Source organism: Schistocerca americana, unplaced genomic scaffold (assembly GCF_021461395.2).
Source record: "Schistocerca americana isolate TAMUIC-IGC-003095 unplaced genomic scaffold, iqSchAmer2.1 HiC_scaffold_1229, whole genome shotgun sequence".
In the NCBI taxonomy this organism is placed as follows: domain Eukaryota; kingdom Metazoa; phylum Arthropoda; class Insecta; order Orthoptera; family Acrididae; genus Schistocerca; species Schistocerca americana.
Genome location: NW_025725296.1, coordinates 22,501 through 35,000, shown reverse-complemented (window position 1 = coordinate 35,000; position 12,500 = coordinate 22,501). Strand labels below are relative to the sequence as shown.

Here is a 12,500-nt window from a genome sequence, read left to right as displayed (position 1 = left end):
CGTTGTCGCCGTCCCCCACCCGTCGTGTGGTAACATAGCGTCCACCGCCGTCGGTGACCTACAATACCCCTACACCATGATGTGAAATAAAATATAATAACACATGATGCTCCGCAAGAAAATAGACTTGGGATAGGGTGTGTCGTTGGCAAGTCCCCGGGGGCGGCTAGTGTGGGTGGTGATAAGTCCGTAGTGGGCGAGGTATTACGACGATGCCGCCATCTATGCGCATGTGACGCAACGACATTGACATCGAGCCCAGAAACGGCACCTCCATCTACAGGGATCCGACGGAACTACGCCAACCATGCCGGCAAAACAGTATCGCCATCTATGAAAATACGGCGAAACCACATGCAATACCTCCATCTATGCGAATCTGACAACACTACGTCCGCCATGTCGAGCGCACCGCAAAACATACCGCCATCTGTAGGTCTCCCGCAACATGACCTCCTGCAACGACGATACCGTCATCTATGAGACGCCAAGCCGACTAAGACAGCCATGGGCCCACAGTGCCCTTCTTTCGACCCCACCCACAAAGCCTGCATCCTCTGTCGACAACAGCACCCCAACGCCAGCGCCTCTGCCGCACGAAGTCGTGGACCGGCAATCACTCCACCTGCACCTGTTCGTGCCCCACCCCAACCGCCCAACTCGCAGCTCCAGCGGATGAACGGCGGACTTTGCTCGCACTCGCAATGTGCAATCCACCCCTATAACGTGCGTTTCATGAAGAGTTATGTCCAATATGCGACATTCCCGCTGTCCCTATACATGAGCTGCGAGCTGTACCACGTACGAGCTACAGACGCGAGCGCGTTGCTCTCTGTACGAATGCAGATGCTCAGCGGCAGCTAGGAGGCGCTCCATCCATGTCGGTACCGGTGAGCGTTGCACCTCGCAGTCGCAAAAACGTACGGCAAGTATATTACTCGGAAGAGTCAATGACAGTCCAAGCCCCCCTGCGTGGGAAGAGTCTTCCCTAGGCCATGACCCACCGGAAGGGCGCAGCGTCCCCCACCCCAGACATGTGACGTCACACTATCGGTATTGACGACTAGACTGATTCCTTATAATCATTTGCCATACACCGGTGGAAGCTGCCGAGACGAGTAACTACATAGCGGGCTCGCCGTGTCACTAATGTACAGAGATACAATAGTTTCGACTGGAACCGGATTAAACGTATACACGGCGCTGATTAGTAATAGATAGAGCCATCAGAATACAGATAATGTATACAACTGTCCGTATACATGCTGAAAGACTCTGCTCACAATCACACGTCAGCCAGACACTCTTATCACGCACTACTCTCTGCCTGTAACAGGCACACAGACAATATCTAAGCACCAGCATGGAACAACACCCAGTGCATCCTCTCTGCCACATTAGACAATCCACACTATCATAACCAGACCGGGAGGTCCACTCGGAAAACAGAATATCCCACCCTTCCGACAACCACCATTGCTCAGCTAAGCCACCAACACCCACACATGTCCTACACAGGGGTGCACCCAACATCACAATACTGCCTCCTGTCACACCACACAAACAATGGCACGAATGAAAGACACAGGTCTGCCACAAGCATGGAATCAGAGCGCCGCCTGTTATGAGCCAAAGGTGCACCCTGACGTGGCAAATCAGATGATGCCGCAGTCATTTACTTACGATAATCACAATCAACAAACCAGCCCCCCCCCCCCCCCGAAAACACCTTTCCTTACAACAATGTGTGCCTTAACCTAACCGTATTGTGCCTTAACCTAACCCGTATTGTGCCTTAACCTAACCCGTATTGTGCCTTAACCTAACCCGTATTGTGCCTTAACCTAACCCATATTGCGCCTTAACCTAACCCATATTGCGCCTTAACCTAACCCATATTGCGCCTTAACCTAACCCATATTGCGCCTTAACCTAACCCATATTGTGCCTTAACCTAACCTATATTGTACCTTAACCTAACCCATATTGTACCTTAACCTAACCCATATTGTACCTTAACCTAACCTATATTGTACCTTAACCTAACCTATATTGTACCTTAACCTAACCTATATTGGGCCTTAACCTAACCTATATTGGGCCTTAACCTAACCTATATTGGGCCTTAACCTAACCTATATTGGGCCTTAACCTAACCTATATTGGGCCTTAACGTAACCCACGTTGCGCCTTAACCTAACCCTATATTGTACCTTAACCTAACCCATATTGTACCTTAACCTAACCCATATTGTACCTTAACCTAACCTATATTGGGCCTTAACCTAACCTATATTGGGCCTTAACCTAACCTATATTGGGCCTTAACCTAACCTATATTGGGCCTTAACGTAACCCACGTTGCGCCTTAACGTAAACCCACGTTGCGCCTTAACGTAACCCACGTTGCGCCTTAACGTAACCCACGTTGCGCCTTAACGTAACCCACGTTGCGCCTTAACCTAACCCATATTGCGCCTTAACCTAACCCATATTGCGCCTTAACCTAACCCATATTGCGCCTTAACCTAACCCATATTGTACCTTAACCTAACCTATATTGTACCTTAACCTAACCTATATTGTACCTTAACCTAACCTATATTGGGCCTTAACCTAACCTATATTGGGCCTTAACCTAACCTATATTGGGCCTTAACCTAACCTATATTGGGCCTTAACCTAACCTATATTGGGCCTTAACGTAACCCACGTTGCGCCTTAACGTAACCCACGTTGCGCCTTAACGTAACCCACGTTGCGCCTTAACGTAACCCACGTTGCGCCTTAACGTAACCCACGTTGCGCCTTAACGTAACCCACGTTGCGCCTTAACCTAACCCATATTGCGCCTTAACCTAACCCATATTGCGCCTTACCCTAACCCATATTGCGCCTTAACCTAACCCATATTGTGCCTTAACCTAACCTATATTGTACCTTAACCTAACCCATATTGTACCTTAACCTAACCTATATTGTACCTTAACCTAACCTATATTGTACCTTAACCTAACCTATATTGTACCTTAACCTAACCCATATTGCGCCTTAACCTAACCCATATTGCGCCTTAACCTAACCCATATTGCGCCTTAACCTAACCCATATTGCGCCTTAACCTAACCCATATTGCGCCTTAACCTAACCCATATTGCGCCTTAACCTAACCCATATTGCGCCTTAACCTAACCCATATTGCGCCTTAACCTAACCCATATTGCGCCTTAACCTAACCCATATTGTACCTTAACCTAACCCATATTGTACCTTAACCTAACCTATATTGTACCTTAACCTAACCTATATTGTACCTTAACCTAACCTATATTGTACCTTAACCTAACCTATATTGGGCCTTAACCTAACCTATATTGGGCCTTAACCTAACCTATATTGGGCCTTAACCTAACCTATATTGGGCCTTAACGTAACCCACGTTGCGCCTTAACGTAACCCACGTTGCGCCTTAACGTAACCCACGTTGCGCCTTAACGTAACCCACGTTGCGCCTTAACGTAACCCACGTTGCGCCTTAACGTAACCCACGTTGCGCCTTAACGTAACCCACGTTGCGCCTTAACGTAACCCACGTTGCGCCTTAACCCAACACACGTTGCGCCTTAACCCAACACACGTTGGGCCTTAACCCAACACACGTTGGGCCTTAACCCAACACACGTTGGGCCTTAACCCAACACACGTTGGGCCTTAACCCAACACACGTTGGGCCTTAACCCAACACACGTTGGGCCTTAACCCAACACACGTTGGGCCTTAACCCAACACACGTTGGGCCTTAACCCAACACACGTTGGGCCTTAACCCAACACACGTTGGGCCTTAACCCAACACACGTTGGGCCTTAACCCAACACACGTTGGGCCTTAACCCAACACACGTTGGGCCTTAACCCAACACACGTTGGGCCTTAACCCAACACACGTTGGGCCTTAACCCAACACACGTTGGGCCTTAACCCAACACACGTTGGGCCTTAACCCAACACACGTTGGGCCTTAACCCAACACACGTTGGGCCTTAACCCAACACACGTTGGGCCTTAACCCAACACACGTTGGGCCTTAACCCAACACACGTTGGGCCTTAACCCAACACACGTTGGGCCTTAACCCAACACACGTTGGGCCTTAACCCAACACACGTTGGGCCTTAACCCAACACACGTTGGGCCTTAACCCAACACACGTTGGGCCTTAACCTGCTCTGTAATTGTCATACGACGCGTTAAATTAGTGTGGTGTTGCCTAACTGCAACCCCCGCAATATAGTTTGCTACTCGCACTGCCTGGTCCCCAGAGTATCGCTTCATGTTAAACACCTTGCAGCTATACACTGTAATGCGGATGGCAGCAGGACGTACATGCTCAATGCCCTTCGCAGTTGTTCATTGGCATTTGCATGGCGAAGCACAGCCTACGTTGTGGTACGGCGTGTGTCAACTGTCCGCTGATGTTGTACGTCCAAATCACACACTGTACTGCACATTGGTCCTCATGTACTGAATGATACATCGTGGTACATGTGTGACCGTACCACGACTGCGCCAACAACGGCGAACCATACGGTCCAAATATTGTGCACTCAGCTACGTGTCGTCTCCCTATAAGAGCTGGATTGCAGTATGGTATGCCGTGGATGGCGATCAGCATGAGCCGTCTGTTGATGTAGTGGCGCGTGTTGTCAGACGTAGTCGTCTCTTCTCACACACCGTGATAGCATGGTGCACTGCGTTCCACATCTGCGACATGCGACAGAGGCCGGTTGACAGTCGTTCGCGCAATGGACATCGCATACGTACGGGGGCCACCTTCCACGTGTTCGCGAAGCGTGCACATGTTGTTGCGTGTATGTGGGCAGACATAGTGTGTCGTGACACCTGACACAGGCATGCAACAATCGTTGAATTTGCAAATGGCGATGGACGTCTACGTTTGCTGGTGACGTTACGCAAATGAACAACTGGTAAACGGTTGTGGTGCGGTTGTTCTCGCTAGAGGTGAATCAGTGATGGCGACGATCGGTTGAGCTACCAACCGGTTGTTTCAGCGATACCCACCATGCCCACGAACGTGAATGGCATGTGGGTGTGAAGCGATACGCGGCGGTGGCTGGGTGGGACCGTCCCCGGCCGGTGAGGGGGGGCCTCCCGGCGTGCTGGCCGCGCGGTGCGTGGGCGCACGCGCTACAGCCGGCTGGTGGGGGCGGCCAGTGGCAGGCGCGCCGGCCGACGGAGGCGGCAGGCGGCGCAGCTGCGCGCCGGCGCACCCTGCACGCGGCGCCGTGCGGCCAAAGTAGGTCCTCGCGGGCCCGGTGCGAAGCGCGGTGGACATCTGCAGTGTGCTGGTCCGATTGAGGACTGTGTGCGCTGAGGATGCGCCGCCGCCCGGCGCTCGGCGCCGCGACGCCGTCTGCTGCTCGGTCGCCTCTGCGGTTCTCGCAGGTGGTTTGTATCGCAGCTGTGCGGACGTGTTGGCGCGTGCGCTGTGCTGGGAGAGTTCGCTTCGGCACCCAAGTGGGGCTTTTGTCCTTCTGTGGCGCTGGCGTTGGAGCTGCCGGCCACCGTAGGTGGCGCGTGTTGTCTCCCGCCGGCAATGCCACGACAGCACGCTCCCGGGCCTCTGTCGGCAGCGGCAAGCTCAGTTGGGAGCACGGGTGGTCGCACCTAAAGCGTCTACTCGCCAAACTCCGGGCGATTGCGCCTCTCTCGAACCCGACCAAGTACTTAGGACGGCGCTGCGCGCCGCCGGGACCTGAGAGGGTTTCGAGGTGTATTGTGCAGGGGAGCTCAGCCTCCTCCTGTTTGCAGAATAATTGAGCGGACGCTTGCGTGTTCGCGCGGGCCCCCGGGACACACTCCCGGGCGGCCGGCTGCTCAGCTCTAGTTGACGCAGCTCCCTGGTTGATCCTGCCAGTAGTCATATGCTTGTCTCAAAGATTAAGCCATGCATGTCTCAGTACAAGCCGCATTAAGGTGAAACCGCGAATGGCTCATTAAATCAGTTATGGTTCCTTAGATCGTACCCACGTTACTTGGATAACTGTGGTAATTCTAGAGCTAATACATGCAAACAGAGTCCCGACCAGAGATGGAAGGGACGCTTTTATTAGATCAAAACCAATCGGTCGGCTCGTCCGGTCCGTTTGCCTTGGTGACTCTGAATAACTTTGGGCTGATCGCACGGTCCTCGTACCGGCGACGCATCTTTCAAATGTCTGCCTTATCAACTGTCGATGGTAGGTTCTGCGCCTACCATGGTTGTAACGGGTAACGGGGAATCAGGGTTCGATTCCGGAGAGGGAGCCTGAGAAACGGCTACCACATCCAAGGAAGGCAGCAGGCGCGCAAATTACCCACTCCCGGCACGGGGAGGTAGTGACGAAAAATAACGATACGGGACTCATCCGAGGCCCCGTAATCGGAATGAGTACACTTTAAATCCTTTAACGAGTATCTATTGGAGGGCAAGTCTGGTGCCAGCAGCCGCGGTAATTCCAGCTCCAATAGCGTATATTAAAGTTGTTGCGGTTAAAAAGCTCGTAGTTGGATTTGTGTCCCACGCTGTTGGTTCACCGCCCGTCGGTGTTTAACTGGCATGTATCGTGGGACGTCCTGCCGGTGGGGCGAGCTGAAGGCGTGCGACGCGCCTCGTGCGTGCTCGTGCGTCCCGAGGCGGACCCCGTTGCAATCCTACCAGGGTGCTCTTGAGTGAGTGTCTCGGTGGGCCGGCACGTTTACTTTGAACAAATTAGAGTGCTTAAAGCAGGCAAGCCCGCCTGAATACTGTGTGCATGGAATAATGGAATAGGACCTCGGTTCTATTTTGTTGGTTTTCGGAACCCGAGGTAATGATTAATAGGGACAGGCGGGGGCATTCGTATTGCGACGTTAGAGGTGAAATTCTTGGATCGTCGCAAGACGAACAGAAGCGAAAGCATTTGCCAAGTATGTTTTCATTAATCAAGAACGAAAGTTAGAGGTTCGAAGGCGATCAGATACCGCCCTAGTTCTAACCATAAACGATGCCAGCCAGCGATCCGCCGCAGTTCCTCCGATGACTCGGCGGGCAGCCTCCGGGAAACCAAAGCTTTTGGGTTCCGGGGGAAGTATGGTTGCAAAGCTGAAACTTAAAGGAATTGACGGAAGGGCACCACCAGGAGTGGAGCCTGCGGCTTAATTTGACTCAACACGGGAAACCTCACCAGGCCCGGACACCGGAAGGATTGACAGATTGATAGCTCTTTCTTGATTCGGTGGGTGGTGGTGCATGGCCGTTCTTAGTTGGTGGAGCGATTTGTCTGGTTAATTCCGATAACGAACGAGACTCTAGCCTGCTAACTAGTCGCGTGACATCCTTCGTGCTGTCAGCGATTACTTTTCTTCTTAGAGGGACAGGCGGCTTCTAGCCGCACGAGATTGAGCAATAACAGGTCTGTGATGCCCTTAGATGTTCTGGGCCGCACGCGCGCTACACTGAAGGAATCAGCGTGTCTTCCTAGGCCGAAAGGTCGGGGTAACCCGCTGAACCTCCTTCGTGCTAGGGATTGGGGCTTGCAATTGTTCCCCATGAACGAGGAATTCCCAGTAAGCGCGAGTCATAAGCTCGCGTTGATTACGTCCCTGCCCTTTGTACACACCGCCCGTCGCTACTACCGATTGAATGATTTAGTGAGGTCTTCGGACTGGTACGCGGCATTGACTCTGTCGTTGCCGATGCTACCGGAAAGATGACCAAACTTGATCATTTAGAGGAAGTAAAAGTCGTAACAAGGTTTCCGTAGGTGAACCTGCGGAAGGATCATTACCGACTAGACTGCATGTCTTTCGATGTGCGTGTCGTGTCGCGCAACACGCTACCTGTACGGCTCGCAGTAGCCGTGCGCCGCGTGCGGAACCACGCGTGCGTCTCAAAACTAACGCCAATGTTGTGTGGTACGAGCGCTGAAGCGCTGGAGCGGCTGGCCTGCGGCACCTGGCGCCTGGCGCCGGTTTTGAATGACTTTCGCCCGACTGCCTGTCCGCTCCGGTGTGGAGCCGTACGACGCCCATCGGCCGTGAGGCCGTTGGACACAGAACGCTTGAACAGGGGCCGCCACACGCCTACGTCCCGCCTATGCAACTGTCTTGAAAGAGACAGTGGAAACTCAGAAAAAGATCACCCAGGACGGTGGATCACTCGGCTCGTGGGTCGATGAAGAACGCAGCAAATTGCGCGTCGACATGTGAACTGCAGGACACATGAACATCGACGTTTCGAACGCACATTGCGGTCCATGGATTCCGTTCCCGGGCCACGTCTGGCTGAGGGTCGGCTACGTATACTGAAGCGCGCGGCGTTTGCCCCGCTTCGCAGACCTGGGAGCGTCGCGGCCGCCTGTGGGGCCGGCCGCGCCTCCTTAAACGTGCGATGCGCGCCCGTCGCCTGGCGGTTCGCATACCGGTACTTACTCGGTAGCGTGCACAGCCGGCTGGCGGTGTGGCGTGCGACACCTCGTGCAACGACCTCAGAGCAGGCGAGACTACCCGCTGAATTTAAGCATATTACTAAGCGGAGGAAAAGAAACTAACAAGGATTCCCCCAGTAGCGGCGAGCGAACAGGGAAGAGTCCAGCACCGAACCCCGCAGGCTGCCGCCTGTCGTGGCATGTGGTGTTTGGGAGGGTCCACTACCCCGACGCCTCGCGCCGAGCCCAAGTCCAACTTGAATGAGGCCACGGCCCGTAGAGGGTGCCAGGCCCGTAGCGGCCGGTGCGAGCGTCGGCGGGACCTCTCCTTCGAGTCGGGTTGCTTGAGAGTGCAGCTCCAAGTGGGTGGTAAACTCCATCTGAGACTAAATATGACCACGAGACCGATAGCGAACAAGTACCGTGAGGGAAAGTTGAAAAGAACTTTGAAGAGAGAGTTCAAAAGTACGTGAAACCGTTCTGGGGTAAACGTGAGAAGTCCGAAAGGTCGAACGGGTGAGATTCACGCCCATCCGGCCACTGGCCTCCGCCCTCGGCAGATGGGGCCGGCCGCCCGCGCGGAGCAATCCGCGGCGGGGTCGTGTCCGGTTGCCTTTCCACTCGCCGCGGGGTGGGGCCGTTCCGGTGTGCGGTGGGCCGCACTTCTCCCCTAGTAGGACGTCGCGACCCGCTGGGTGCCGGCCTACGGCCCGGGTGCGCAGCCTGTCCTTCCGCGGGCCTCGGTTCGCGTCTGTTGGGCAGAGCCCCGGTGTCCTGGCTGGCTGCCCGGCGGTATATCTGGAGGAGTCGATTCGCCCCTTTGGGCGCTCGGGCTCCCGGCAAGCGCGCGCGGTTCTTCCCGGATGACGGACCTACCTGGCCCGGCCCCGGACCCGCGCCGCTGTTGGCTCGGGATGCTCTCGGGCGGAATAATCGCTCCCGTCAGCGGCGCTTCAGCTTTGGACAATTTCACGACCCGTCTTGAAACACGGACCAAGGAGTCTAACATGTGCGCGAGTCATTGGGCTGTACGAAACCTAAAGGCGTAATGAAAGTGAAGGTCTCGCCTTGCGCGGGCCGAGGGAGGATGGGGCTTCCCCGCCCTTCACGGGGCGGCGGCCTCCGCACTCCCGGGGCGTCTCGTCCTCATTGCGAGGTGAGGCGCACCTAGAGCGTACACGTTGGGACCCGAAAGATGGTGAACTATGCCTGGCCAGGACGAAGTCAGGGGAAACCCTGATGGAGGTCCGTAGCGATTCTGACGTGCAAATCGATCGTCGGAGCTGGGTATAGGGGCGAAAGACTAATCGAACCATCTAGTAGCTGGTTCCCTCCGAAGTTTCCCTCAGGATAGCTGGTGCTCGTACGAGTCTCATCCGGTAAAGCGAATGATTAGAGGCCTTGGGGCCGAAACGACCTCAACCTATTCTCAAACTTTAAATGGGTGAGATCTCCGGCTTGCTTGATATGCTGAAGCCGCGAGCAAACGACTCGGATCGGAGTGCCAAGTGGGCCACTTTTGGTAAGCAGAACTGGCGCTGTGGGATGAACCAAACGCCGAGTTAAGGCGCCCGAATCGACGCTCATGGGAAACCATGAAAGGCGTTGGTTGCTTAAGACAGCAGGACGGTGGCCATGGAAGTCGGAATCCGCTAAGGAGTGTGTAACAACTCACCTGCCGAAGCAACTAGCCCTGAAAATGGATGGCGCTGAAGCGTCGTGCCTATACTCGGCCGTCAGTCTGGCAGTCATGGCCGGTCCTTGCGGCCGGCCGCGAAGCCCTGACGAGTAGGAGGGTCGCGGCGGTGGGCGCAGAAGGGTCTGGGCGTGAGCCTGCCTGGAGCCGCCGTCGGTGCAGATCTTGGTGGTAGTAGCAAATACTCCAGCGAGGCCCTGGAGGGCTGACGCGGAGAAGGGTTTCGTGTGAACAGCCGTTGCACACGAGTCAGTCGATCCTAAGCCCTAGGAGAAATCCGATGTTGATGGGGGCCGTCATAGCATGATGCACTTTGTGCTGGCCCCCGTTGGGCGAAAGGGAATCCGGTTCCTATTCCGGAACCCGGCAGCGGAACCGATACAAGTCGGGCCCCTCTTTTAGAGATGCTCGTCGGGGTAACCCAAAAGGACCCGGAGACGCCGTCGGGAGATCGGGGAAGAGTTTTCTTTTCTGCATGAGCGTTCGAGTTCCCTGGAATCCTCTAGCAGGGAGATAGGGTTTGGAACGCGAAGAGCACCGCAGTTGCGGCGGTGTCCCGATCTTCCCCTCGGACCTTGAAAATCCGGGAGAGGGCCACGTGGAGGTGTCGCGCCGGTTCGTACCCATATCCGCAGCAGGTCTCCAAGGTGAAGAGCCTCTAGTCGATAGAATAATGTAGGTAAGGGAAGTCGGCAAATTGGATCCGTAACTTCGGGATAAGGATTGGCTCTGAGGATCGGGGCGTGTCGGGCTTGGTCGGGAAGTGGGTCAGCGCTAACGTGCCGGGCCTGGGCGAGGTGAGTGCCGTAGGGGTGCCGGTAAGTGCGGGCGTTTAGCGCGGGCGTGGTCTGCTCTCGCCGTTGGTTGGCCTCGTGCTGGCCGGCGGTGCAGGATGCGCGCGCCTGCGCGGCGTTCGCGCCCCGGTGCTTCAACCTGCGTGCAGGATCCGAGCTCGGTCCCGTGCCTTGGCCTCCCACGGATCTTCCTTGCTGCGAGGCCGCGTCCGCCTTAGCGTGCTCCTCCGGGGGCGCGCGGGTGCGCGGATTCTCTTCGGCCGCCATTCAACGATCAACTCAGAACTGGCACGGACTGGGGGAATCCGACTGTCTAATTAAAACAAAGCATTGCGATGGCCCTAGCGGGTGTTGACGCAATGTGATTTCTGCCCAGTGCTCTGAATGTCAACGTGAAGAAATTCAAGCAAGCGCGGGTAAACGGCGGGAGTAACTATGACTCTCTTAAGGTGGCCAAGTGGCGGTGGTGTGGCTGCATCCGGACTTGGCTTCTCGAAGTGCGGTCTTGATGTAGTCGTGCTGCTGCTGCGAGGTGCCTTCCTTGGGTTATAGTTACAGGGAGAGTGATGCGCAATACATGGGCCTAGCCCTCTTAGCCTCTCCTCTCCTGCAGTCTTCTCCCCTTCTCGTGGGCCCGCTGATTTCGCAGAGTGGAAGACCGCACCAGGGGCTTGGGGGGGTTACCAGCCCCCCCTCGCACTATCCCTTTTTTTTAGTTGGGGGCAGTAAGCAGAGAATAAGTGGTGGCCCTTCCGCTGAAGGTGCCACCCCAACTCCCCCAGCACCTAGCCGGCCAACCGGCCGTGCCGAAAATCTTGTAACTTTTGCAGCTATGTATACCTGTAGTGAGTGCCACCGCAGCTTTACAACCAAGAACGGTCTCGGGGTCCATCGCCGCCGCCAACATCTTGCGGCCGCCAACGCGGAGATCGTCACGGAGAGGCATCGCGCGAGGTGGACGGAGGAAGAAGTCCTGTCGCTCGCCAAGGCAGAGGCCGAACTGTTCCTCGAGAGGGACGCCCGGTTCTTCTTTGTAAATCAAGAGCTCATCAGGATGTTCCCCGACCGAACGCTTGAGGCAATCAAGTGCCGACGGCGGCAAGCTGCCCACAAGCAGCTTGTCCGCCAATTCATGGAGGCGCTTGAGATCGGTCGGGGGGAAGAGCCGGCGTCCCGCCGGGGAGCGGCGAGCCCGCTGCCTGACGCGGGCGAGGCCGCTGCGCCGCCCGTCGACGCAGCCGAGGACTTCGCGGCCGACACCACCGGGCCGCCGCCGGAGGGGCCGACTGACGCCGCCATCTGGGAGCATCTGGCGGGGCTACCCGCTTCCGCCCAGCGTTTCTCTGCCCTGGATCGTGTCATCGGTCTGGGGCGGGGCACGCCGCCCGATGTCATCCTGGGCATGCTCCCGGATGCCCTTGCGTCGGTCGGGTCCAGAGGGGAGAGATCGATCACCAGGACACAGCGGCCGCGCCAACCATCGAAGCGGCCGCCTGCCGCGCCGCCGACGCAGAAGCGCAAGCGGCGCCGCTGGGAGTACGCGA

The 12,500-nt window shown here is 55.9% G+C and overlaps 2 non-coding genes and 1 pseudogene across 2 annotated transcripts; all 3 read left to right on the top strand.

Moving 5' to 3' along the window:
- The first annotated feature begins 5,916 nt into the window (after positions 1-5,916).
- LOC124563590 lies at positions 5,917-7,826 on the top strand. The gene has a single exon (XR_006970264.1). It is a non-coding gene; the product is annotated as a small subunit ribosomal RNA (ribosomal RNA).
- A 352-nt stretch (positions 7,827-8,178) lies between these two features.
- On the top strand, positions 8,179-8,333 carry LOC124563588. The gene has a single exon (XR_006970262.1). It is a non-coding gene; the product is annotated as a 5.8S ribosomal RNA (ribosomal RNA).
- A 188-nt stretch (positions 8,334-8,521) lies between these two features.
- Positions 8,522-12,500, top strand: part of LOC124563587 — a 7,966-nt pseudogene continuing 3,987 nt past the window's right edge.